Consider the following 23,602-nt stretch of genomic DNA (forward strand, 5'->3'; position numbering starts at 1 on the left):
AACTTTGCCTCAATTTTCTCATAGAACAGCTCTCAGTGGTAATTGCTTTAACATTTATTCCAGGTCAAGTGGTTAAGTATGAATAATGATCTGTCAAAAATGTACAGTAATGCCGTCAGTAGAGCAATTACCATTTAGCTGGAGATTATCATGGCAAAAGAGCACATTAACTGGGCACAATAAACAGAACAACAGAGGAAAAGGGGGCAAAGGGACTGACTGTTTGCAAAACCTGTGTGTGTTGTCTGTGCTCCTGACAGATATTAATTGTCCTTCAAGACCAATTAACCATACCCCCACCATGGTCTTCCCAGCACAGAGTGGATTAGGAACTTTTCATTACTGATAAAAGAAAAGAAACTATTTACACAGCCTGCATTTAATTCTCCCCCAAAGCTTGTCTCTCTGCATCTGCTGCAACTGTGCTTATTTCTGCGCCTTCTCATTTCTCCCAGGAATGCCCACCGCGGGGTGGTATTAGTTGTCTATGGTAGCGAACCGCAGATTAAATTCATGCTAATGGGAGCTGACAATACCTGCTCTTGCTGTCAATGTTACTACAAAGCCCCAATTTTTCAAAGTGTCTTTCTAGAGAAGAAGTGATGAATAAGGCTGTAACTCACTGCAGTGCGACTTGGGGGGAAAAGGTGGTAAAAAGGAAATACGGCGTTTACCCAGCCGATCCAGCGTGGTTTAGTTGCGACCCCCTTAATAGCTGGGGCGAAGGGGGCCCTTCAAACCCATCTTCAGGAGCAGATGAAAAACAGCTTTATGCTTAGAGGTAACTCTGTAGCTAGCTACCATGTCAGCACTCTTCCTGAGTAACTTGTGTGGAATTCAGAACCAGGCAGCTGTCAGATCGACCTCCTACTTTCACAGACTTGCGTGAAGTCAAAAGAAACACGCTCAGATTTTAGTTGTGATGGAGGCGCTCTCAGCAAAGTGGCCACAGCCCACCCAAACCTGTTAGTGTGCACTCCTTCGCTCAGAAAACGGTTCTCCGACCCTAGCCTGTGTACCAGGACAGTGTGTGTGCAAAACGGTGTGTCACACGGATTTGGGATTGAGTCTCATGGCTCTGTCTCTCTCGCCAGCTGTGGCTGCCGACAATTTTTTAGCCGAGGTCTCAGTTTTTTCATCTGCAAGTGGGATAATTATATATGTGACATATTTGTATATACATTATATAAAGATATATATAGACCGTTCCTGACCAATGGCCCCTTTCCTCCTTACATTCTGCTTTTCCTTCACCCTCACTGGTCTCCCTGATCAAGTCTGCTATCACTGAAACCTGTATTTATAGAACTCTCTAGAAATCTCTTCATGCTACACTCTATCTCACATCTATCAAGTTCCATTAGGAAGTGGTTGGAAATCCTTGCTATTGCTCCCAAGCCCCGTTGTTGGCTGGCTTCTATTGTAGGCGGCTGTACTACACTATCCCTCCTGCCTCTTTCCTGCTGGGGGCTATCAGCTGGGCACGGGGCCCTGTTCCCTGCCTTCCCTTGCAGCTAGCAGTGGCGTATGCCTAGGTTCTGGCCACTGGGATGACAGGAGAGGTGATGCATTCCACTTCTAAGGCTTCTCGTTAAACTGCCTGGACCCCCTCTTGCACCTTTCTGGCCGGAGGTGACAAGAACTGACCTGCTTTGGACCAGGGATCGAAGCTCCCGTGTCGAGGAGGGCAGAGGCCCTCAGTGTGCTCCCTACCAGACTGTTCCACTGTGGGGAGAGAAGCTCCTCTCACATCAAACACGTTTTTCTGGGCATCTTTTTATTATCGAAGAGTGAACAATACCCTAATTGATCTGTTCCCTAAGGGTTATTACCTCACTCCTCACTTCTGCTCCAACAGACTCCCTTGTGCTCCGCAAAGGCAGTCCTCACTCGGTCACTTCTGGGCTTTGCACCCACTGGTCCTTTTCTAGGCACATGTTTTCTCTCCTCTCCTTTGACCTTTGACTTGAAACTCCAGTGTAACCCTCAGGTCTTAATGGAATGACACTTCCTCTGGGAAGCCCTCCAGGACTATCTCTGCCATCCCACACTAGGACAGGGACACCTGCCACGCACTCCCAAGGCACCTGGTGGTTCACCAGCCGTGCACGGATCCAGCATTACTGCAATTGTGCGTTCACTTCTCTCCAGGGATGGGGGGCAGGGACTGTCTATCTTCCTCCCTGTTGCCCCCCTTTGCTTTGCGTGATGCTGGCACGTTACAGATCCTCCACACATCTTCGCTGCATCCAACCCAGTTGAAACTCAGCATGACCAAAACCAAGTTAATTATCTCCTCCCCTCATCCCCCGCCTGTTCTCTCTCTCGCCTGTGATTTATGTCTAGTTAATGGCAACTCCTACGCTCCGGATACCCCGAATAGAAAACGTAGTGTATCACTCCTCAGTTCTCCCCTTCCCTCACTGCTCCGTCTAACTGAACACCGAGTTATTTTTGAGATAGCTCTGCAATGCCTCCTGAACAACCTTGGCGTTGGATCCCTACTGTCACCTTTGTTCTCTGACCGGAACTGCTCTAGCATGGGTTTCCCGCTGGCGCTCCCCAAGACAGTTCCTCCTGAGCCCAGCACATTCTCCCCATTTGTAACTACTCTCTGTGGCGAACCCCTGAAAGTGGCTGTCTGCATGTTCATCTTTAAGCCTCCCCTCCCCGCCCTTACTTTATCTTTCTACCTTTATCTCTTTCCCGATCTTGATCTAGGAGAGTGGTTCTCTTGTGTTGAGCTATAGCAGCTGGTTACAAATGAAGATGGTGAAGTTCCCACTATTCTGGGCCTGAGGAATCAGAGCCCAGGTGAGAAACATAAGTGAGTGAGTGGAGAGACACTGTTTGAGAAGCATCCGTTTAACCCCAATGCAATGCTTGGTGAAACGCACATGAATACACCATGCTCTTTTACACTGATGAACCCATATCATGTTCGTTTCTGGGAAATGTTTTTTTTCTCCAATCAAGATCAAATGTCTCCAAATTCTGAAGGGTTTTTACTTACTCCATCAGAGTTATTACTGAGGCCAGAGCACTGAAGCCTGAAATGTCTGAAGTCATAAATTTGAATTTTTTTCTGAAGGCAGAAAATCAGAAGAGGGCTTGGAGCATGGAATTGACATATTTTGAGTTTATTTTAAGAACATTAATCTGCAAGTAGCAAGCAGGAAAAAATATAAAAGGAAGAGATTAGCTAGAAAAAGTTATATTATTACTGAACAAAGATTTTTAATAAAAGAGGTGGCAGTGAGAAAGAAAGAACAGTATAAGGAAGAATAAAGGATGCCTCCAAGTTCTCCAGCTTGTCGAGGAATATGGTGGCACCAGCCAGAGAAAGACAGGTGTCAGGGCCACAAAAACAACAGGGAAGATAAGAGACTAGACCAGTGAATCTCAAAGAGGGATTCTCATACCAGTACCATCAGCAGCTCATCTTAACTTGTTGGAAATGCAAATTCTGACAAATTAGAAAGAGTAACTGTTTATTTGAAAGTGAAATTGCCAATCAACTTCATGGACCACTTCAGATAAAGATTATCATTGAGCCCTGGTTGGTGTAGCTCAGTGGATTGAGCACAGGCCTGCAAACCAAAGGGTTGCTGGTTCAGTTCCCAGTCAGGGCACATGCCTGGGTTGCAGGCCAGGTCCCCAGTAGGCGGCACATGACAGGCAACCACACATGGATGTTTCCCTCTCTCTCTTTCTCCCTCCCTTCCCCTCTGTCTTTAAAAATAAATAAAATCTTTTAAAAAAGATTATCATTGCCTTGCCTGCATCTTCCTGTGCACCGTGTTGTGCTGGGCAAATGTAGCTACAACGTACGCCTCTCTTAGAAGACTGAATGACCCATCAGATGGCAACGGAAGTCCATCAGACGTAAGTGGCTCTTCACTGTCTATAATGAAGGAAATCTGAATGCATCAGTCTTCAGTCTGACACTCCAGTCCTCTTCAATCTTGCCATGAACCTTCCTCTCTGTTTTTCTGATTCCTCCAATGAGTCCTCTAATTTAACTTAACCTTTCTCATCATGCCATGCTTACTCTAAACTCTGCTGTTTGGTCAGATGCTTTCTACTGTGCTACTTGAAATTCACCAGCCTCTCCACCTGTCCAGGGCCCCTTCTCCTCATTGTTTCTCTCATCATCATCATTGTCACCAGAGATACTATTTGTTGATTGTTTACCATGTTTATGACACCATCCAGCCTTCAAATGCATTAGCCCACTCAGGATTTGCAAGAGCAGTGGGAGGTGGGTATTCTTGTTCAGAGCCCATTTTTAATTGCCTCTCTTTCAAGGGACCTCCTTTACCCAACTGAATCCCAGCAGTGCCACCTCCTTTGAATTTTTTAAAGAGAAAGAAAGCAATGCACATTCTTGGGTCTTACTGCAGACCTACTGGGTCAGAAACCCTTGAGATGGGGCCCTACCCTCTGTGCTCCCACAAGTCCCCCAGTGCATCTGAAACATGTTAGTGTCTAGAAACCATTGGCTAAGATGGAGCGTTCCATGCAAGCAGGGCCCCAGTCACCCCCACCTGTCCCTGCACCCCCAGCAACGGCCACAGCCCCCGGCAGGGCATAGGTGCCCAGTGAATAACTGCAGTGAGTGGATAGTATTAGCTGCCCATTTTTGAGACATTATTTTGTTTGTTGCATGCTAAATCATTGCATGTCTATGAAGAATTAATCTTCACAATGATCCAAGGTCCTTTTTTTTTTTTCCACAAAAGGGAAAACTTCTGGGGGGTTAAAAATCTCAGTTAAAATCCCATAGCTGATGGACAGGTGAGGACTCAATGAGAACTCAAGTCGACAACAGCCAATACTACAGCCATGTGGCATGAATGAGTCAAAACGACACCTTGCTTTTGTGAGATCAGACAAAAATATGTTTCGGTATTTAGTGTAGGTGTGCCGTGAGATTAAAAAGGTGGAAAGCTGCTGTGCTAGAGAACGGCGATGCAAGTATGAACAAGAAGCAGGGAAACTTTGAGGTGACACAGAAGAAAGACGGCATCGGTCCATCCTTCGGGCCGTCGTCTCCGTAAAGGAGGAGACAGGCTCTCTGTGGTGAGCGGGCGGGGGATGAGGAAGCCAGTCTGTGGCTCACGGGGGTCCAGTTGTTTAGGGCGGCCGAGGACCTTCGCGTGGCCCCACTGCCTTCTGGGGGCTGAGTCCCCGTGAGTGGCACAGCGATGGCGACTCCAGAGGCCTTCCCCTTTGGAGCAATGTCAGAATGACTTGCGGGCTTCCTTCAACCGTGTCCCGTGGGGGAAAGCAACGACCTGAGGTGCTCGTGTATGTTTTCCTCCCCAGAGTTTTTGTAATTTGCCAGAAGAGAAAAGAAAAGTGATGCGAAAGAAGGGAAACAATCGGATTCTGTGCAACAGGTGGGCTAAATAATAATTTTATGCCACATGATATAAACTTTGGTGACAGATTCTCTACTCATCTGAAAATTAAAAGCTAATCCCTATATGATGGTTATAAAAATATTTGAAGTGAAAACCTTCCTCAAAATAAGCTGAGTTTAATTATACAGGAGTCTTTTTTGTTTTTTTTTTTTGTTTGTTTGTTTGTTTTTGCAGGGGGGCCAATTAGAGTACAATATAGGGAAATCAGCCTGATTGAATGGAAGTACTATTTAAAACAGATTTGGGGATTGTTCTGGAATATGCTGTTGCAGAGCAAGCCAAGACAACACATTAGACACGATACTAACTTGATCACACTGGTAAAATTCTAAAAGTTCCCAGTTCCCTGGTGTTAGCCGTGATGCAGACTTGCTCTTTCTGTCTATTCATGGTGCTAACAGAGGTCCCCGGACCCAGGATGAGCCACGGACAGGTCGACATCAGATTAGAATTACACACTGCTGGTTTTCATGTCACTGGATCCTTATTGAAAATAAGGTATTTAGGTTAGTTTTAAAAAACAGTTCACCTTAGTTTCCATTCATATGCTGACATTCATGTTTCTTTTTGTAATCTTTACATTAATACCATCAATAGAAGTTGCAACTTTTGTGTAGGGCTTATTGACCATCAATTAATACTTCCCTTCACTGAAATTCCTAAAATTGCAGTAACCTCTTTAGCATTCCAGACAAACACACACACGCACACACACACGCACGCATGCACGCACGCATGCCCCATCCGTGTTAGAAGGCAGGACAAATAACCCAGGGCTGAGCAACTGCAAGTGAGAGCAAAGAGCGGAAGAGTGAGTCTTACCATTATTCATGAAATAATAAATTGCCCCTTTGTATGCTCACAAAATATGTTTTAATTCAACTATAAATCAAAGTAAAGAATACCACCACTGTCTCTCTTTCCAAATACTATTATTACATTTTGATTAAAAAATGAGTATTTGACATGTGCCCCTTGAACATTACACATGTAATCATTCTTTTCTTGAAAGATTTTATTTACTCATTTTTAGAGAGGGGAAGGGAGGGAGAAAGAGAGGGAGAGAAACATCAGTGAGTAGTTGCCTCTCGTGTGCCCCCTCCTAGGGACCTGGCCTGCAACCCAAGCATGTGCCCTAGACTGAGAATTGAACCAGCGACCCTTTGGTTCACAGGCCGGCACTCAGGCCACCGAGCCACACCAGCCAGGGCTGCATGTGTTGTCATTCTAAAATTTATCTTACCCCTTATTCTTTTGATGTATCTCTTGTAGACATTTCTAGATCTCTGTTACTCAGTTAATAGTATTAAACACCATCCAGTGTTTTCAGACTTCACTCAGTCACTATATATTCTCCCACCTCGGTCAAGCCAGAATGATCTTTTACAACCCCGACTAGCGGGAAGCTGCAGTGTTCCATTTCCAGCTAACAAGGGACCAAGATGACGGTAGCCATGACAACTGAGTTAGGGAAGAAAGGCAAGGGATGATGAACACCCATCTTCACCTCATAAGGCTGAAGGTACAGAGTATTCCAAAGTAGAAGTTTCGAGGCAGGTGACACAGGTTTAACGAGCCTGCATGGCCCCTGTGCTACAGACGAGTGTGATCAAGACAGTGCACGTGGTGTCAGCCTGTGCTCAGTTTTTCTGCAGACTTCCTGCTCTGTCCTTGAATTTGAGCTCTGAACACTCTGTCTGAGGGAGCACCCTAAGAGTTCTAATGGGGGGGACTTGCAAAGGAAACTTTATTGACTCGTGTAGGCTTCAGATGTAACTTGTAGTGAATCTGTTTGGGGGCGATGCTGTAACCTGGGAATTTCCAGCCAGCCAGAGCTACCTGCCAGTTGGAGGCGATCACATGTCAGCTTTGAGTGACAGGCATTCCTTTCCTGCTATCAAACATGCTCAGAGTTTTATAATCAGAAGCCCACAAGCTCGGAAAAAGTCTACCTGCCTCGTCTAATGAGTGATTTCCAAAAAACAAAGTTTGTCGTGGCTGTCAGAATCCCTCACCGGAGGATACTCACTCCCACCAGAGCTCCATCAACGGCCGTTAATGTTTCCTCCCGGGGACAGCTTTTTAAGACCCCAACCCACTCCAGATCCAAGCGGACTGACGTGGCGTATTGTTTGTAAATCACACCAGCTCCCCTTAACGGGGGATATTACAGAGTATCCCCCAGTTTCTGCCATCAAACACTCATTATCCCTAGATGATCAAAAATGGATGAATTTTACCAAGTGGCCCTGAAATACATTGTTTATGTTCAAGTAAACTCATGCTCACAGACAACGAGCAAATCCCTACTCCTTAGATTCCACCCCCTCTTTTCAAGGAGAAGCATTCCCAACGTTTCCCTTCGACCATCCTGACTCTTGCCCAGCAGCTCCTGAAAGATGTGTCTGCTTGTCCCCTTAGCCCGCGGTCTATGAAATAGGAAAACTGATATAAGTTTTCCAACCCATGAGGGTTTCTACTGTGCAACACCGCCAGCTGGGACCGGCAGAGAAATAGCCATTTAGAAGATAATCCCGAGAAACAAAAAGAGAGGCCTTCATCAAACATGACTGATTGCTTTTTCCCACCTGATTCCATTTGGGCACCTCACGCCGGTGTTGATGGGCACGTGGGCGAGAGCGGCCGGGGGCTTCCCATTCGTCACTGCAGCCACCGGCCGCAGTAATTGACAGGAGAGAGGCTCAGCTCGGGCAACAGGGAGCCAATAGAAACGGTCTCCATGCCACAGTTAGCCGCTTACTCAAGTGCTCGGGCAGAGGCAGTGTCAGCCGCGGCAAAACTCCCTCTCTGCTCGAAGTGGAGGTGCAGAGGGGGTGAAAAGGCGCACTTAAAGGCAAAGGCCTTGCACTGGCTGCAGTAACCCACAGGATCCCAGCCAAATTAAAAAAACAACAACGATAACAAAAAAACCCCCCAAAACCCTGTAGTGTTCGAGAAGAGAGGTTGACGAGCCATGTGGTGTTGTGAGGGATGTGTCCAGTTGTAACCACTGTGTGGTCCTTGACTGGGGCCTCTCAGCCAGGCCTCGTCTGTGCTCCCAGCTCCCCCGAGTTTTCAGGGAAGCGGGACCTGGGGGTGTGTGTGACGGGCGACCTCGGCTCGGGCACCTTTGCTGGTAACGCAGGCAGCCGGTATGCAGGAGGCACCCCACCGTCCTCCTACTAACTGTTAGGGGGCCACAGGGTCAGAATCGGTCCCTTCAGTGCAGAATTTCCCCCCACAGTCCCATGCACCCAGTCAGACAGCAGGCGAACTGAGATAAGAACACCCCATTTCCTTACCGCATCCCCGGCAAATCGGGGTGCTTTTGTAAACTGGAAAGAGGGCTCGCCCAGAGCAAAAGGAAACCCGAGGAGCTGGCTCACTCAGAGAGGAGCTGCCGTGAGAATGTTCGTAGCAATGTTACATGTACAAAAGCCAACCCAGTGTTCTGCCCCATGGCCACTCGGTACTGGTCGGTCGTTCTGTCCATGCCAACGCCAGCTGGTGTGCTGGCTCTGAGTCCGAGGAAGGGACCGGGACAGGAGCAGGTGACCTTACCGCTGGGCAGGGAAACCCTCCCTAGGAAACACGGCGTTTCTTCGCTCTTTTGTGTGAATCGGGGGGCAGGCACGGGACTACAGCCAGGCCTCTTTTCCAGTCTTTGGTAGCACTCTTGTGAATTGGAGACTTGTCAAGCCTACACGCGCAGCGTGCAGAGGTGCTGATTATCCCATCTGAACAGGCCACTGGGGCAGGGAGTCTGGCCCCCTCCCTCCCCAGGGTCCACGCAGCAAGCTCCCAGAGACAGAAGCCCCGTAATCCACCTGGTTGTGCCCCACGGGACACAAGGGGGCCACGCTCCCAGTGCCCAGCTGGTGACCAGCAGCACTTGCCCTGAAACAGAGGGGTCAGGCACCCTTGTAATTCTGTCCTTGACCATAAACGGCCAGTGCTGCTCCTACAACACAGAGTCCCTCCCCCTGCTCTCTCCCCCCCACCCAAAGGTTCAGATCCAGCTGGAACCGCCTTGGGGGCCTCGGAGGCGCTGTGTTCAGAATCGGTTTCCTCCTCTCCCGTCAGAGCTGCCGCCGCTTGGTGTCCCCTCCTGCCTCCCCTGCTTCTTCGCTACTGAGAAAGGAAAATAAGGGGACCGGCTTGTTTTCCTAACACCTCTCCTCGTCTCCCACAGCGCACCCCGCCGCGTATCCTTTCGCGTGCCCCGGTTTCTATATTCATCGCTCTTATTTTTTCCTTCGTGGAGGAGTCGCTCCCCCTGTTCACAGCTCTTGCAGATTTCCTGACACATTTTTGGACTGTTGGGTTGTTTTTGCTTGCCGCTGTTGCATATGTGAACGGAGCGACAAAAGTAAACAGGATCGACGTGTGAGCACACAACAGGCTCGGGGAGCTGCGCCCGGCGCCGCCACAGCCGCCGCCCCGTGGCGCTGCGCTTCCTCGTCTGTACGGCCGAGTGCGAATTTGCATATTGCGTGTACCCGTTGTTTCCTGCCACAGCTGCTGCACACAAAATAGGTATTTTTGCTCAGTTCTCAACGGATGACTGTGTCTTTGTCTTGAAAGGTTTCTAGATCATTTGGAATTCATCGTGGACAAAGGAGTGTGAAATGTTTCATCAAACAAAAAATGCACACACACACACACGCACACATACTGCATTCTTGTATGCAGCTTTTCACTTGCCTGTATGAAATTTCATTTATCTGCTGCTGCTTGGTTTTAGGTTGTCATTTCATGTCCTTTGGGCTTGCGTCCTATTTTCTTCCTCTAACTTACCCCACAAACGTGTCCTCAGCAAATGTCGCCACTCCATACGCCCCCTGCTGTCCGGGTCATCAATACCAGCAGCGGGCCCGTACCGTGCTTAGTGCGCGTTCCTGGGTCGCTTCCCTCCTGATCCTTCCTTGCTGAAAACTTGTCCCTTTGCGATAATGAATGTCCCCCTCCATCCATCTAATCCACAGCCGAATTTCCGATTTCCCTCCGTGACTCGGTTTCCTCGACAGGTTCTCCGGAGGAGCCTGCATCCTAAGAGTTTTCGTTGTCTACATAAATTACATTCAGGGAGGTTTTTTTTTTCCCTCCCCTGCTACAGTAGCTCTCAGAAAATGTGTAGAGTGTTATAAAAACTATCACTCTGTTCATGTGGCACTTGGGAGAGGGAGGCTATGTCACCCCAGGGCATGTGCCTGCTCCAGGTCTTCCCTATTTTGACGGTGGCCTCAGTGAGCCGCGGTCCTTTCAAACAGAGATGACACCCTTCCTCCTAGGGTCTTGAGGACAATTAACGGGACACCGTGAATGCTCAACAAATACGAATGCTCTCCCCTTCTTAGACGTGGGCCTGAGGAGAGCTAATGGCCACGAGCTGTGGAAGAACACTTTGTGCCTCGTGATTCTACAAGTCCATTCGACAGAGTCCATTTCCCTCTCTTCACAAAACGCAGTTAAAAGGTCCTTTTTCCATTTTGCCCTTTGCCCCTTTGGACCATACCCTGAGAGGCAGCAATCGCCTGTAGATTCCTATGACCCGGGGCCCAAATAATCCTGTATTTCTTTCTAGAGACACAGAGTCCTTGTCCACCACGCAGGATGAAAGAAGGAAGGGCTCATAACGATGCAGATAAGAAGCAGGATGAGAAAAAAGGCCAGTGTGAGCACATGTGTGGCCTTTACTGTTTGGGTGTACGATTCATGACAACCACAAGAACACCACCCCAGCACCACCAAACGCCTCCTTACGGCATCTCTGTGGCAGGCCACGCTGCGCGGTGGCCAGGACTTGACAAGGGTCGGGCTATCCGGTTCACCAGTGGGTGTGCCCAGGTTCCCCCTCGGAGACCCGCACCTCTGCGGGATGCATGCGTGAAGGTTGATGCCATGAGAGATACGGCGGGTGGCACCAGGGCACGTTTTCTAGGCCTGACAACAATCTTGTAGCTCAAGCCATCTTTATAAACTTTGTGCGAGGTGCCACGGGAGATCATCTTCATCGTAAGGACATTTGTCTTCGTGTCAACATGAAACCCACAGAAGTGTAATTTCTGTGATCACCTTTAGTCCTATTAAAAAGATGGGTATCACCTTGGCAATCTTCCAGTCCTCCAGTTCCGCGGCTGTTTTAAATGATGAATCACACAGTTTTGTTAGTAGCACAGCCGCTTCCTTCGATCTTCCTTCACGTTGCTTGGGCCAGGTCCGCCCAGCTGATGATTTATTACAATGTAATTTTTTGAGCTGTTCCGTCACTCCTCTACCCACACGTATTTAAGCATTTCACCTTCAACAGTAGCAGAGGGTAACACCTGCTCTGAGATATTGTTTAAGAAGGAATGAGAAATTGGACTGTTTTCCTACTAAAAGGGTGGGGTGACCCAGGACCTAATGCCATCCCCCACAAGGTGGGAAATCAGGCCCCAGAGGACCCCCCTGCCCAGCCCCCTTCCCCGAGCCGCAGGCACCTGCCCCACACTCTCAGCCGGGGCCGCACTCCCAGAACCCCAGGGAACACGCTCAGGGCTGGCGACCCGGAGAGGCAAGGTCAAGGTGGAAGAATCGGCTTAAAGTTCTGTCCAGTGGTTTTCCGGGGCCTCCCTGAGTCCATTTGATTCTTCATGACTCTTCAACCTTGAGCAGCTCCACTGCAAGCTTTACGTTATTAACTACTTCTGGGAAGGCAATTCATCCTACAAAGTTGTCCCAGCCTAGGGAGGCACCTAGCATATTAATTACTGAATGCCTGTTTTTTTTCCCCATAATGTAAATCGTCTGGGACAACATCCATAAAACCTTCTGAATCTTCCCAGCCTTCTCCCCCTACCCCAGCCTGGTTACAAAGGGGACTCTTTATTTGTCCACTCAAGGTCTCCCCACAGTGGCCCTCTGGGTGGACATCTCTCCTTCCACTACATCCCGGGGCTTCTCCAATCCGAGAGCAGGTGCCGAGAGACCAGCCTAGAGGGGGTCCTTCCTGCTGAATCGGTTCCTGAGCTCACCTTTGTGGGTGAGACTCTGGGCAAGGGAAAAAAAAAGAAAGAAAAGAAAAAAAGATAGAAGGGCGAGTTTAGCCTACTCATGAAAGATCTGAGAGAGCGCGGGCAGAGAAGCCGCACTGTGTCGTGGTCCGTTGAGTCTGGCAAAGCAGGGTCGGGGGAGGGGGTGAGGCCCGCCAGAGCCACATGGGAGAGAGAGCGGAGAAAGGCAGAGGCGGCTTTGGACTGAGAATCTGATGACCTTTGACCTTCCCAGGACTCAAGTGCAGTTTGAAATGCCCTTGTAATTACTTTGTTTAATAATGAACTCTATTTTTTGATGCGATTCTGTTTAGAGACAAGGGAATGTGGGTCCCTGAATTCTCCCCGTGACCATGAACTGTGGGCAACCACAATGTCCTTCTCTTGTTCTTCTCTCCTCATCACTTGGTATGGCTTCAGAATGTTCATCATTCTGTCCAGAATTAGAAATACACCTTCTATCTGGGTACCAGCTAGCTGCTTGGGAATAAGGGGAAGTCTCTTTTACGGGCAGTGCAGACGAAAAAGAAGTAGGTGGTTTAGTTCTAACTCCTTTTTCTTCACGCCCGTCTTTGCTCAGAACGCTCTGTCCACCTGGACTTTCTTGTAATTCACCTATAAAAACATAAACTCACTGGAAAAAGCCTTCTTTCATGGGCTTTTTCTTACCAGGTGTTGAGTTGAGTGAATTCTTTGTCGTAATAGTATTTTAGTGATTCCACCTTGACCCTGGCCCCACTCTGGTGACTCTGTGAGATTCTGCTCTGTGTCGCCGATGTCAGACCAGTTAGGGCTTTTCTGTCCAGACCCATTGGCCACCGTGATCAGTCATTCCCTCTGCCCCAGCACTGGAGGTTCCCCTGCAGGTGGTAGACCATCGTGGTTTAGAGCTCAAGGTCGAGGGTCAAACACAACTGACTTTGGATCCTTACTCCTCCATTTATTAACTCTGTAAATTTGGGCAAATTTTTGAACCTCTCCAAGCCTCACTGTTTTTCTGCTTTAAAATGTAGTAATAATAAAAATAAATACATTACATGTTTGTTGTGAGAATCAGAGAAAATGCAGACATAGAGTTAGCATGATGCCTGGCACATCAGCAGATGTTAATGATGATGTAATGTGGATGATGATGACTCATCAAAAACAACGCAATGCCCAGTAATAGAGAACCAACTAAACAAAATACGGTAACACAGTGGAATGGTGATTATATTTGTTACTGTAACAAGCACTTGGCTGTGGGAAGTAAACTTGAACTTGATGGATACCTTCTTGTCCCTGCTGGGCCCGAGACCTAACTTGCTTCATACTTCCTCTCTATCTTATATTTTCCATAATTCCTTATTTATTGATTCAACCCAGCACAGCCGATAAAGATGGTTAAGTGTCTTCCATAATTAAAATACCATCCTTTGGTGCCTTTCTCTAGCTACTGCTACACTTTGGCTTTCCATTGTAGACCAGATCCTTAAAATAGTGACCTATGCTTCCTTGTTACCCACGCTTACTTCCCCTCTGACAGCTGACCGACATCCACACCAACTTCTCTACCTTCTAAGGGTGAAATCAATTCACTGCTTTCCACAGTGTGTGAGGTCATTGACCACTTTCCCACGTTCCCTTTGACATGGATTTTTTGGGGGGGTTCTCTCCTAATTTTCTGACTCTGGCTTTTTGGGGGTGTTTCTTCCCCCACTCATGTCCTTGTATGTTGGTGGCATCCCAGTCTTGGCCCCTTAGGGGACTGCATGGATACAGACTAGAGAGCATTTAATATTTAGGTAAAAATTAAAACTGTGGGTGTGGATGAGGTCATTAGGGAGAAGTCATGCAATGAGAAGATTAAAAACAAACAAATAAAAAAACCAAGTTCTTTCAATAAGGCTTTGAGAATATTGAGGAGACAGGAGAAGTCAGGAAAGAACAAGGGGAAATAGAGGCAGGAACCAGGAGTGGGTAGTGTCAAAAGAGCTGAGAAAAGGTTTGTGTCTAGAGGAAAGTGACAGTATCATATTCCTGACCCTAACGTGTTAAAAGACACAAGTCCTGGAAGCGTCCATCAGATTCAGTGACATGAGGATTTTTGAGCTTTCGCTGAGGACAGGTTTACTCTAGTGGTGGGGACGTAAGACAACTGGAATGGGTTAATGAGTGAGATACGAGAGAAACAGAGAGAAAATACGCATCAGTCTTTTGAGACAGGAGTGTTTCCACAGAAGTGCCCTGCCATTTATACAGAAAACTTACTGGTCATCATTACCAGCAAAAACCATGCTAAAGACTAAGGCAGTTTACTAAAAAAAAAAATTACTTCTATTATTCAGAATTTTCCAAAAATCTTTTGTCTAGCACTCACAAATGCAAAAAAAAAAAAAAATGTGACACTCCTTCTCTGTGCTAGCCTCTTTTTCACAGTTAATATTAGCAGTATGAAAGGGGAGATTGCACGTACTTGAGAGACGTTAGGTAGAGGGAGAGCTGTTCGGTGTTCGGACAAAGCATCCTCAGTAACGAGCACGGCCACCTGTGCACCTCCGAGGCCTTCCGTCCACCCTCGTGGAGGAGTACAGGCCGGCGCCGCACGGGCGAGCGCTGCGGATCATGTTTCTGCGGAATTCTTGACAGGCTTCTCACCGTGGCTTTTGACGACTCGGACTCACGGAATTGCCAATTACTCCCCTTATCGCCGCGGCGCTGTTTCACAAGCTTCCACCTAATTGCCTGTTCAACTTTTCCTCCCGCCTCCTCTTCCACCTCCCTAACGCACCCCCCCCCACCCGCCCCGACGGCGGCGAACTCCCACGTCCCATGTCCACACCCTACACCACACTGTCGGTTTTCTCAGCAGGTCCGGCGTTAACACTGGAGGTGCCAGGTGACTCTGTTTGCCCCCCGAGATTGTTCTCCACCCCACTCCGGGCACCCTGCATCGCCCAGGTTTTGTGGTTGGGTCTAGTTGACAGCAGCGTGCCAGCAGGCGACTGGGTAGAGCAGAAGGAGACCTGCCTTCCTCTCTCTGCAGCCACCAGGTAGGGGTCTTCCACCAAAAGTCACAGCTCTGTCTGGCAGCCCTTTCCCCCAAGTCCCTTGCTTGCTGGGTTTCTTTCACCGTTTTTTACCGTTGCCCCTTATGATTATTTCTAGCTCCAGAATGCATCCTTTATTGCAGAGCTTAGTAATAAAGTCTGACTTGAGCATCCGTGGAAACACACAGCTTGCTGGGTGCCCTCCCCATGTTTCAGACTCGGTGTGTCTGGAGCAGGAATGGACAGTTTGCGTTCCTAACGAGTTCCCCTACCTGCCGGATGCTGGAGCTCCTGGTCCGGGGACCTCAAATACACTTTCCTTGACTCTGTCCACCTCACCTCTTCACTACACCCTCTCAGCTGCTACTTTTGGTGTGCACCTACTGTGTGCTACCAGGGCCTGATGGACACACTGGGATACCTTTTGCCAGTTATGCATAAAAATGTATCTACTGCAACACGAGCCAAATAGCAAAGAGACTCAGCAGGGAAAACCACACATGCCACTGTTTCATCCGACCACGAGGCCACACTCAGCTGCTGTGCGGACCTAGGCCTCAGGTGGCTCTCATTGGCGGAGAGGTAGGACCCAAATCAAGGGCAGGTAGCATGGCAGTCATCACGGGAAGGCCAACACTCAGAGAATGGCAGGAGACGCCAGCAGGGCACTGTCACGGAACGATAATGACAAAAGGCTGCACTTGGACGGTCACCATCAGACGGGCCGCTTGTGTAGCTAACTAGAGTTCAAGGAGCCTGATTTATCCTCACTGAAGGAATTCCCCATGAATGGAAAGTATCCCTAAACGCAGTAAACCATGACAACACTTATCCTTTCATTTGGATCCACGTGCTTGGTTACCCTTTTGCTGAACCTATTTCACTTTTCAGTGCATAATTTTCCATTACTTACTTATTGCTCCCAAAATCTAAGCAAAGAATCCAAAAGAACTTTCTGCCCTGTCATACAAGAATGTACTTGAAGTATTATCAAACACCCAGAAAAATCTAAAAAAAGTGAATTTTTCATCATTCTTTTACTTAACGATTTGGCCAGTCAGATAGGTTGTGAATCCGTGAGGTACAATGACATTCAGGTCAATTCTGCTGTTTTAGGCACGGGCAGCGCCTTTCTCCAGGACCTTCGGGCGACTACGAAACGTCCGTGATTAACCTGTGGATGCGTTCATTCACGAACAAACTGCCCTCTTTTTGTACATGCGATGGACATATGCAGGTGCGTCTCTGATGATTTCAAGAAACCCTGGAAAACCATCTTTGCATTTTCCTGTACATGATGATTTTCGGTAAAGCAACTTTTAAAAAAATACACCATCTCAAATTATGATAATAATTATAATTGATGAATTATGTTTTCCTAGGTTTATATTTTACCAAAGGGGAAAAAGAGTGTGATAGCAACACACACACACACACACACACACACACACAGAGTATCTTTATTCTCCTGCTGAATTTTTAAGGTTCTACAACAGTGAAAAGGTGCAGACAGACAAATGATCTTTGAACTTGAGGATTGAAACCTCCACCTTGGATTTGTAAACAGAACGTGCCACCATGGTGATAGAAGGGACATGAAAAAGATGACATTAGACACGACATTAGGGTTTTTATAACCCTAAAAGAAAGGCTGGGTGATCCCCAAACACTGAGACACACTAAATATTCTGCATTACTGCAGTTTCAAAACCCTAACGGCTTTTTTGCATGTAATTGCTACAGAATAAACAAGCCGTATTGCTTCTGCTGGCGAAAACCAGCGCAACGCCCACACGGCCACGACTTGTTACTTTCCAGCCGCATCTCCTGTGTGTCTCCCAGTCTGGCCTCCCTGCTGGGCCCCGGGGTGAGTAGATTCGGTTACTATCAGTTTGTGTAGACTGACGCCCATGTCCTGGAGACATGAGGGAACCAGTTTCTCAAAAGTTACACAATAACCAAACTCAATGACTAGATAAAGGAACTAGAGTGAAGTCAACAAGTGTAAATGTGCCCCTCACACCTTTTTCCATTTCGTTTCCACTTTCATCTTTGCTACAAAATGGGCAGCGGGCAGCTCCACTCTGTCTCCCGGCACCGAACCAGTCCCTGCCTCCACACACCCCTCAGGCCATTCACACCGGCACTCACGACCCGCAGTTGCTCAGTCCCCTTGTTTCCTTGCGTACTATTTCTCTTCCATGAGGGCAGGCACCTTGTCTGTCTGTCTGTCCATCCTTCAGTTTGGTCCAGCGTTTGGCACAGCCCCTGGGACATAACAGGCTGTTCAGTAAGATGCGTTGACATAGTTCTCATTCTCTTTCTTGTGGGATTATATGTGTATGTGTATGCATGTGTGATTACATGTATATGCTCTCTGTACACCTGTGTATATATCACACACATATATACAGATGCAGAATTATAATGCATGAATTTATGTGTATATGTTATACTTGTGAATGTGTATATTATCAATAATGTAACTTTATCCTAATTCCTACAAGAATGGCCCTACCTGTTATTTCCTGTGACCCTTCTCCTGCGATTTTCTCTCTGAGAATATCTGGACCCTCTCCCGAGGCCCATATTATAACAGCGCTTTGTAACAGGATTTTGCAAGGTACAGATAAAGCTCGCGAGTCCTTTCTTTAGAGGAAACCCTACGTAGGAGCCTAATGCATGAAACTGGTGCAAGGAGGCAGGGACGTGCTGTCAGTTTAACGGCGGGAGCCGGGAGCAGCGGGCCTGGTTCCTGTCTGCCGCCACCCTCCCCACCCCCGCAGTCAGTCCCCTCGCGTGGGCGCAGGGAGCTGGGTGGCCTCCGGAGCCCCCGAGGAAACTGCTGCGGGAACCGGAAACAGGCTTCGTGGGAGTCGGAACGGTGAGGCTCCGCAGTGGGGGCCCGCGCTCCTGAGCCACCTACGGCCGTGCCGGCTGAAGCCGCGAATCCTGGTTTCCACCTCAGTATCGGCCTGCATGCGCATACCCTCTCCCGTTCTGCTTGACCGTTTGATACAAGTGGAGCCCTGCGGTCCCCAGGCTTAGACGGGATCAACAGACCAATGTTTCTGGTCACTCTGCAGTAAACACCTCCCGGGTATTTCCTAGGACTAGTGTGAAGGCGTGATGTTAATGATAGAACAGTTACAATAAAAAATTTAGGTCCCAGACACTCATTTCTTCAACTTTCTCCTTCGCTATGCCCACATACATCTCTTCTGCTGATGCAGAGAAAATTTTGACGGCTAAATCCCAGCAGAATTAATAGGACTTACTCTTGTAGCTCTCATGGGAACAAATAAGAAATAAACAACCTTATTTTATAAGATGACACATAATATTTATATGTCTGCTGGTAGGATACATATGATTTTCTATTTTCTTTCTTATGAAATCCAACCGATGGAAAAAAAGGTGATGAAAAATAGAATGTATTTTTTATAAAAGGATACATGAAAGATATTTCTTTAAACATAATACTAGTGATTTATTAATTAATTTCACAAGCTAAAATGGAAAATACTCTGGATACTCAAATTTGAGGCTAAACAAAAAACTATAAACAGCCATGACTGGGTTGTTTTGTGAGAATCAGAGAAGATTCTAGTAACAAGACTCATTAAGGAAATGGCTGTATTAATTTACAGTGATTGAAATTTTGATGTAAATTATGGATCATCCATTAGACATGAGCAGAGGCTTTTAGCACATTAATCTGAAAGAGCACTGGAGGGATATCCTATTTCCTACCAGAGAGACTTAAAATATATGTCTCTTTAGCTTCCTCACAACGGCAAGATCAATCACTCGAGACATATGGCACTAGCAATACAAAATACACAGGAAAACAGGTCACATACGGTTTGCATTTGCAAGGTATATGTTGTGTGGAAAAGAAGTATTTCACACCTTCCCCCTCAATTATAAATGGCTGTAAAGAAACTCAAGGTTCTTGCAAAAAAAATTGAAATAAAAGAATTCAAACAGACATATACATTGAAAACGGGTCCTTTGGAGAGACCTAATCTGTTTCAAAGGATTGAAAAGACAACGGCGCATTTGTTGTTTCAACATTTCTTATCCAGGATGAACTTGCAAAGAGTAAGTGGCACATGTTTACAGCCCCATAAGGCCAACGACGATAAAAGGGAAATTTACAGTCGGCAAAGGCAAATATGTAAATAAGGCTTATAGCTCCTGCAAACATCAGGCATTCTAAATTGCGACAGGACGGAATATCTGTTATCTGAATGTCGCGGTTGCCAAATGCTGCCTACCATCAACGCCTTAGACGGCGGCTGTCCACGCGGCTGAGCTGAGCAGAGAAGTCACAGTTGCCTCCAGGAGCAGACCGTAAATGTGGAAGAAAGCACCCAAGAAGGCATTCTTCACTCTCCCTGATCGAAACGGCAGCGTGAGCTCAAATAGAAACGAACACATCGCTCACAGGAATTGACGAGAACACGGCTTTGGAGCCTGGGGAAGGCTGGCAGGTGTCCACTCAGTCTTCCACAGGGTACAACCCAGTGGCTCGGTGGGCCTGGTTGTAGGTGCGAACAACAGTTCCTTAACCAAATTTATGTCCGTGCGTGCAAGCCCGCCCGGTACAGATTTCCAAAACGCCTTCTGGAGCATCTTTGGAATCTCTTTGGAAAACAAAGGTGTTCGTAGAAGCTTCAGACATTAGTTCTGAGTTTAGGGGAGCCCTCCCCCCCTTGCCTTCAGTTATCTCCCAACAGTTGTGACCTCAGGCCCTGGGGCAGATGAAATAAAGAAACATATTTTTGGATTAGCGTTGGACTATGATGATTTTAGAATTATTATTTAAGATTCAAGCTCATTCCATTTGTCTCCTGGAGAAGCCCCAAAGACGCTGATGTTTCTGGAAACATCAACTATTGCAGAAACAAATTCATTACTTTTTGCATTGCTTATTCTCAAAGATGAAGTGACAGCAATTCCTTTCTGAAAAGAATACAGGAACACCACTAAATTCCATCCCTGTGTCCTACAGAACACTGTCCAAATGGTGAGAATGTAGATGTTTTTCTGTGCGTCATGTTTCACTTTTAAGCTACCTTTGTATGTGAAACAGGAAGTTGCTTAATCTCTAAATGCACCCAGGAGTCATCAAATTACTGCGTGTATATGAAGTCTTCTTGCCAGCAACTTTATATTTTAATGTCCCAAGGAAATAACTGATAATGTTCACAAAGCATAAGAAAGACCACGGCACTGAATGATTTTAGTAATGGCTCCTGAGCTTGAGAGGTGGGCCCTTTAAACTGCGGCTAGGCAGAGAGTTCAGAACATCTTCCCAATCCGATGTTGCAGTAAAGAGACTGAGTTTCATGAGTCATCACCCTCATGGGCCCTGGGAAGCGCTGCTCATTTTAGAAATTGATAACAAACAGGAAAAACAAAATAGTTTGTTTTTCCACGGCAACATCTGGCCTAACCCTCTCCCTAGCTCCTCCGGCATTTGCACTTCCCGTGGGTGTGGAGCTCCTCACACTCCTCTCTGCAGGACGTCTCTTCCCCTGACCGTGGGCCCATCCGGGCACACACACAGCCCTCGTGCTGCGGACTTTCTACGTAACAACTCAATGACATCGTGCACCTGGGAGGCAGGCATTCTCATTCTTACCACCTCACAGACGTGGGGCAGAGAGGTGAAGTAACTTGTCTAAGGTGACAGACAGAGCTTGTAAAGAACAGAGCTGATATTCAAACCCAGGTCTGGCGGGTTCCAGGGCCTGACTTTTCCCAGCAACCTGGTCTGACTTAAGTGACATCAAAAGCCTTTGTTTTCATCCCAATGCTAACCCACAGTGATTTATGTACCACAGTGTCCGTAATTTTACTAGTAGAAATGAATTTATTGGGGTTTATCATTGTCTGTCCTTTGAGTGTCTTTTAAGAGCTGTCGTGCTGCTGGAAGGGGTAACACATTGCCCTACTAGTGTCTATTAAATTCAAAAAATTATTAAGGTGTACTGAGTTATAAGTTAATTCTGGGAGAGTTGGAAGCCAAATAAGGTCACAAGACACCTAAAACCCAAGGATTCAACCAAAACAGGAAGTACCAGAGCATGGGAGAGTAGGAGGGGGCACCAAAGGCAACCCAAGTTATAGGACCCCAGGGCTTGTTCTGTACTTAAAGAAAACACTGCGTCCCGTCTCATACAAAGGCCCTTTAACTGTAGTTCTCATTGTAAGTAGAGGGATTCAAGGAACACATTCTGATGCTCGGTATTTTGCTGACTGATGGGCTGCTCATGTTTTATCTGGCCAGTGCGATGCGAGAGCGAGGGGGAGAGCAATGAGAAGCGAGGTGGGGGGGGAGGGGAAGGGCGCACACACAGTCAGCACTGCTCTGCGGGCCACGGGCGCACGCCGGGCTCTCGGTGGCCAGCGGACCACGAGGGACTCAGCTGCACGGGAAGGGGCAGACGTCGCCATCTGGGGAAAGCCCACCGAAGGCAGGAGTGAAGACAGACCCACCCCTAGATCTAAAATGGATCCAAGTTCCCCTCGGAAGGGATATCATGACCAGCATGTGACTTTTAAATCTAATTAGAGGCTCTGTTGTCTAGATTTTACCATAAATTAATGGCCACATGCTAGCCGAGTGAAGTCTGAACGTGTCACTGTACTTGGCTGGACATGGGAGAGTGGGAGAAGAGCCCCCTCGGTCCTCAGGGCTGCCTGGGTCTCCCCACTCACGGCACCTCTGCCCCCCAGCCTCTCGGTCAGTACGAATGGGGCGTGGCAGACGCAGAGACCCTGGTGTGGACGGTGAGCTCTCGGTTTACGGTTGTTGGGTCTGTTCCCTTCTGGACGCCATGGGTCTATTTTTAATATCCAGTTATGAATGATAAGCTTCTGACTTTTGAGACTATTGGAGAAATGCGACAACACAGAGAATAGATGAAATGATTTTTTCTGTGAGGCCCCAGACAGGAATTGTGGGATGAGTCATAGACCTCGCGAGGGCTTCGCTCTCAGGGGACTATTCATAGAGGCACACTGCTTCCAGTGGCCGGGATCGGAGGGCGGGAGCCAGTGGGTAATTAAAGCTAATTGATGTTATTGTTCTCTGTGTTATACCATTAAAATATAGGGAAAAACAAGTGTTAACTTGTGAAATGGCTCTTCTATGCAACACAGCTAAAAACAAACAAAGCTACGGGTATGAAAAAGGTATTAAACAAATGCTTGTTCTTGACCTTGACCTTGGTCTCCCTCCCCAAACAGAAGGGTAGGCATAAAAAAGAAAAGGTCCATTCCGTTAATATGACCTTTGAAGGCTGCAAAATGACTGGAAATGGTGGCTTCTCATTACGGAAGAAATCACTGAGTTAAAAAACATTTGAGTCTTTTGTTAATATTTTCATGCACATTAAGATTCAACCCTATTTCTTAACTATATTAGCAGTTTGACCTCTTTGGTGACTATAAGCTGCATTCATTTTTCTTCTTCTCTCTTATTCTTCCTGTCCCCTCACTGTGCACACACAGAAAATACTCTGGGTAACACGACTCGAGTTGGGCAGAGCAGGGCACCACCGTGTGCACACAGCTCCCCTGCCTCGCGCCCACCTCTGTGCCCGAGGGCTCCCTAACTGCAGAAATCAAGGGCACAGTTAGATTCCATTTATTTCACAAGTACAACATCCACCTGTAAGTGCCTAAGGCATCCTCAAATAGTTCCTGCTCTCCCATAAGTGATAATACAAGAATTTACACTTGAGGAATCAGTAAAATAATCAATTAGAATAAACAACAACTAATATTTACTAAGCTATGTTTCTCAGACACACAGTGCTCATTTTCAATCCTCACAAGTGGATGAGTTAGGTCCGTTATTATTCCTACGTAGGGGAGGGAACTGAGCTGTGGATGTTCAGTTACTATAAACAGTCTCCTCCCTGCCCAGGTAGGCGTGGCCCGCTTGATGTCCAGAATCTGGGCCTGGAAAACAGACTTTCTGAGTGGGACCCTTCAGAGCCCATCTCACCCATTTTAATGATAAAAGTGATATGCTTACACGTCAAATCAAAACCTTTAACCAAGTTGCTAAAAGGTACCTAACACAAGTCAGACACTT

The sequence above is a fragment of the Phyllostomus discolor genome, chromosome 11, assembly GCF_004126475.2.
Source record: "Phyllostomus discolor isolate MPI-MPIP mPhyDis1 chromosome 11, mPhyDis1.pri.v3, whole genome shotgun sequence".
NCBI lineage: Eukaryota > Metazoa > Chordata > Mammalia > Chiroptera > Phyllostomidae > Phyllostomus > Phyllostomus discolor.